This window comes from Lolium rigidum, chromosome 1, assembly GCF_022539505.1.
Source record: "Lolium rigidum isolate FL_2022 chromosome 1, APGP_CSIRO_Lrig_0.1, whole genome shotgun sequence".
Lineage (NCBI taxonomy): Eukaryota > Viridiplantae > Streptophyta > Magnoliopsida > Poales > Poaceae > Lolium > Lolium rigidum.
This window is the reverse complement of record NC_061508.1, coordinates 18,209,363-18,214,903: the sequence shown is the minus strand read 5'-3', so window position 1 is coordinate 18,214,903 and position 5,541 is coordinate 18,209,363. Positions and strand designations below refer to the sequence as shown.

The 5,541-nt window shown below is 45.5% G+C and overlaps 1 long non-coding RNA gene across 1 annotated transcript; it reads left to right on the top strand.

Moving 5' to 3' along the window:
- Positions 1–4,805: 4,805 nt before the first annotated feature.
- Positions 4,806–5,541, top strand: LOC124668282. The gene is made up of 2 exons (XR_006991622.1): positions 4,806–5,169; positions 5,278–5,541. It is a non-coding gene; the product is annotated as an uncharacterized LOC124668282 (long non-coding RNA).

The window sequence follows — 5,541 nt, the reverse complement described above, 5'->3', positions numbered from 1 at the left end:
TGGAAACACCGGAGGCTTTCATCAAAGGACAAATTGACGAGTCCGCCGAAGCTGGACTTTGAATAGGTAACGATACGAGGTAATAAAAAGTCCGCGTTTACCTTTCGGAACATTATTTCTGCTGTTTTTAGGAAATATGAAAAATTATGAGTTCGAAACGGAGTGGAAAGGACGCACGAGGGCGTGCCACCATAGGCCGGCGCGGCTGACCGAGCCCGCGCCGACCTATGGTCTGGCCGCCTCGTTGCCCCTTTCCGACTCTGGTTTGATCTGGTACTTTCCTTTTGTCGTGAAATTTTTTGCTATATAATCCCCCGGATCCCTGGAGGTCCGTAATATCGTTTTCTCGTCGTGTTCTGTTTCGAGCTGTTTTCTGCCAGGATCTGCTTTGGATCTAGATCCACCATGTCCTCGTCGGGAACTCAGAAGGACAGCTTCTTTGAGGACGTCGTCAACCCTTACATGAACGAGCTAAAGATGCACCCCAAAGAGTTGCTGCTCGTGGATGGAGAGTTGCAGATCAAGGATGTCCAGGGTCCTAAAGGAGAAGGGAGTTTGGAAGACAGGATGGAGAAACTGGAATAAGAGGTTTTCAACTACAAGAAGATGGCTGAGCGTGAAGTGGATATCTTTCACAAGATTGTGTCTGAACTCATTGATGGGCACAAGAAGGTGACTGCAAAGTTGTGGGACGATATCTTCTCACTTCACGACACCACCAACAAACTCCAAGCTCAACTCTATGATGTTCATAATCAAAACTGTGAGTATGAAAACAGGTTTAAGCGCATAAGTCATGCTTGCTAGTTTCGGGTTTCCGGAGACCAAGATGTCTTTTGTTGATGGAGGGCCTCTTCCATGGAAGTCTGATGACGACAAAGATTCACCATCATCACCGAAGGAGTAATTCATCATCGGTATTGGCATCCCCTTGGTTTGTTCCAAGCTTGGGGGAGTGCCGCGGTATCACATCATCATTACCTTTATCTTTTACTATCAAGTAGTGTCATATCATGAGTAGGGAAGTTATCATATGGAATAGTATGCAATGTGGAAGTATCTCTCTTAGTTAGTTATCTATGTATCCGTTGGTGTGAGTTATCGTTATGGAATATTAATGAGAAGTTTTATCATTTACTTTTTGCACACTTTATTTTAGTTTGCAATCTCCATTATATGATTACTCTTGACATGAGTATTGATATCACTTTGGGAGCATCAAGTAAATCTATTTGGTTTTGGCAAACTTAGCATTGGTCAATAGCAACAACATCTTGATGTTTAATAGAAGAGAGAAATACACTTAGATATATTACTCTATTATCTCTATGCTTAGTATTCTAAAGTTAAAATTGCTTGTGCTTATGAGAAAGATGCATGATTGTTTCTATCATATGTATATTTGTTTGTTTCCCTCAACCTTTATGCTTGCTATCAAACCTTGCTAGCCAAAGACCTGTATCGAGAGGGAATGCTTCTCATACATCCATAACCTTAGACCAAACCTATGCCATTTGTGTCCACGATATCTACCTACTACATGGTATTTTCTGCCATTCCAAGTAAATACTTCATGTGCTACCTTTAAATTATTCAAACTACTACTCCTTATTTGTGTCAATGTTTTATAGCTCATGAGGAAGTATGTGGTGTTTTATCTTTCAATCTTGTTGGGCGGACTTTCACCAATGGACTAGCGGCACATCCTCTTATCCAATAATTTGAAATAAGAGCTGGCAACGGGGTTCCCAGCCCCAATTAATAACTTTCATTAATAATTCTCTTCACATGTTTTGCTCTGATTTATCAGTAAGCAACTTAATTTTGCAATAGACACTCCTCCATGGTATGTGAATGTTGGAAGGCACCCGAGGATTCGGTTAGCCATGGATTGAGAAAGCCAAGGTTGGGGGAGTGTCATCCTTAATAAAACTAAAATACATGTGTAAACAAAAGAGAAGGGGGATGATCTACCTTGCTTGGTAGAGATGCCGTCCCTCATGGGAGCCGCTCTTGGAAGGTTCGTTTGGCAAGGGGGTTAGAGTGCCCGCTACCATTCGTTGACAACAACAAACACCGCTCAAAATCTTACTTTTATGCTCTTTATATGATTTCAAAACTTGAAAAGCTCTAGCACATGATTTAATCCCTGCTTCCCTCTGCGAAGGGCCTGTCTTTTACTTTTATGTTGAGTCAATAAACCTATTTCTCTCTATCTCAAGCAAGCAATTGAGTTGTTGTGAACCAATCATTTATGCTATGATTCAGTTAATCATGTCTTTTATACTTTTTTGTTTAGTACCAATTTTATCTGAATGAATATGAATTCGAAGTTATCAATGATTATGAGGAGATTGTCATGCTTGAATATGAAAGCTCAGCTATAAAATTCTAATATGAAAGCTTTGCTTAGAAGTACAATCCGTTAGTATTTCTCTGACCAAGAACAAAGTTTGCCATCACCAACTATGATTTCTTATGCACCTTTACTTGTGATTTCTCTTTACCTATTTCAAGAGGAGTTATATGAGGAAGTTGTTTACTAGAACGTCTTGTGTGAATGAATATGATGCTTCTTGTCCGTATTTTATTTATCGACTCTTCACTCCATAAACATGTGGTCTTGTTTATCGAGCTCAGTTTCGCTTGGGGACAAGCGAGGTCTAAACTTGGGGGGAGTTGATACGTCCAATTTGCATCGCTATTTTGTATCATAATTTGCTTTGTTATTCATTGATATATTTCATATTGGGACACAATACTTATGTTATTTCATCTATTTTGCATGTTTCATCATTATTGGAGGATCAAGCACCGGAGCCGGGATTCTGCTGGAAAAAGCACCGTCGAACGCAATATTTCGGAAGATCAACTGTGGGAGGAAATTTCACGTAAAATCCTATTTTTCCAGATGACGGAGGGAGCCAGAAGGGGGAGCAGAGAGGAGCCAAGGTGGGCCCAGACCCTAGGGCGGCGCGGCCCACAGCCTCTTTCGCCTCCTTTTCTTCGCCCACTCCTTCGTCCCGAAAACCTAAGCCACAGAGAGGACCTCACGAAGGGTTACAGCCGCCTCTGCGGGGCGGAGAACACCAGAGAGAAAAGAGCTCTCCGGCGGGCAGGAATCCGCCGGGGAAATTCCCTCCCGGAGGGGGAAATCGACGCCATCGCCATCGTCATCGAGCGGGATATCATCTCCATCATCATCATCATCATCTCCACCATCTACACCGTCATCACCACCGCTGCACCTCGTCACCGCTGTAACAATTCGGGTTAAATCTTGATTGTATGATAGGGGAAACTCTCCCGGCATTATTCTCTACTTGTTATAGATGCTATTGAGTGAAACCATTGAACCAAGGTTTATGTTCAGATTGTTATTCATCATCATATCACCTCTGATTGTATTCCATATGATGTCTCGTGAGTAGTTCGTTTAGTTCTTGAGGACATGGGTGAAGTCTAAATGCTAGTAGTGAATTATGGTTGAGTAATATTCAATGTTATGATATTTAAGTTGTGGTGTCATTCTTCTAGTGGTGTCGTGTGAACGTCGACTACACGACACTTCACCATTTATGGGCCTAGGGGAGTGCATCTTGTATTCGGTTGCTAATTGCGGGGTTGCCGGAGTGACGAAACCTAAGCCCCCGTTAGTATATCGATGCAAGAGGGATCGCAGGATCTCAGAGTTTAAGGCTGTGGTTAGATTTATCTTAACTACTTTCTTGTAGTTGCGGATGCTTGCAAGGGGTATAATCACAAGTATGTATTAGTCCTAGGAAGGGCGGTGCATTAGCATAGGTTCACCCACACAACACTTATCAAAACAATGAATATTATTTAGCCACATGAAGCGAAAGTACTAGACTAAAATCCCCGTGTGTCCTCAAGAACGCTTGGTCATTATAAGTAAACAAACCAGCTTGTCCTTTGTGCTAAAAAGGATTGGGCCACTCGCTGCAATTATTTCTCTCGCATTTTATTTACTTGTACTTTATTTATCTGCAATATCAAAACCCCCTGAATACTTGTCTGTGAGTATTTACAGTGAACAAAAGAAGCCTAGTAACCGGGTGTATACGTGAGCACGCGGTTGCTATCCAACACGTGTCTAACCGACGTTTAATAACAGGTTGGCCTTGTCCGCTCATGTCTGACCACGACACTGTCTCTGTGAACAGGTCCCCCACCCACACACTCCTCCCCTCCATCTGCTCTGATCCTCCCCATCCCGATCGACCGTCGCAGCCCATAGCCGCCCCAGCGAGCTCTGGAGCATCGTCGAGGGAACCGTGGCCTTCTCGATCGGATCTCTAGCGCTGGAGATGGACGCCATGTCTGCATCGTGGAAGCACGTCCAAGTCAGGCTCCGTGATTTGCTGGTCCCCACACGCGCGGACGGCGCCTCGCCGGCTGAGCGTAATGCCGGGCACACAGAGGAACGAGGTGGGGGTCGCGAATTTATACAAGATGCCATGAGCCGAACAAATCGTGGCTGTTTTCTGCCGATTCCGGGCGCGTCGAGCGCGGCCATCTTCTCCGATGGAGGTCGAGTGCGTGCCAGCGGCAGGAAATTGCTCCGGGTTGTTCCCAAAAACTTGCTAATTTCTGTAACGATTCTTTCATAGATTGGTTTGTACTCCTTATTAATTAGCTTCCCCGCGAGCAGCCGCCGTCGCGGGTATCGTCTGGGCCGTGCTAGCTGTTGATTTCGTCGGGCCAAGACAAGGCCACAGGGGCGGCGTCGCAGGACGGTCCCAGGAGAGAGAGGCATGGATCCGGCCGCTCCCTCGACCATCTCCTAGCGCCTGCATCGGATCGAGCGACCTTGACTCGATTGGGCCGGCGAGATAGGGGCGTGGCGTTGGGAGATGCGGCCGCTCTGCTCCGACTCCGGCCGGCTCGATCTGGAGCGCCGCCATTATCCCCCGAACTCTAGTTGACTAATTTCTCTCTATTTGGCACGCTGCTCTCTAATTCCAGCAGCAGGCCTGCCAGATTCCGCTCGTGCTAGAGATGGTCGAGGCCTCGATGGCATCAATTCCGCGTGAGGCACTACACAGCTGAAGAATTGGAAAATCATGGCCACGACTGAATTCCGCTCGTGAAATAAGGCTCGCGGTGGAGCGGCCCAAGGCTCGGAAGACTCCAATTGCTCTTCTTCAGGTAATTTCCTTCAGATTAACCTATGTATGTTCTTTATTTCTTGGAGGTGTAAAAAGAGGCTAGTTCCTTTTTTTATTCACTCTGCCTCTACTTGCTTTTTCGGATCAGAAGTTCGTGGAAGAAAAAATTTCGGATGGAAGATCTCTGCAGGCCCGCCATGGCCGCCCCTAGCTCCATTGACGCGATTGGGTCGTCCATCTGGATTCCCGGTTGCGTTGGGACAGCGATGCAACTGGCGCAGCGCCGTCCGTGGCTGGGAAGAACTACTGTTTTGGCTAATGGCTGGATATCTGGGCTAATTAATTGTTTAATATGTATACTGGACGACTGTGTTGGGTGTTAATGAGTGCAAAGCAGAGTGCTATGTTGAAA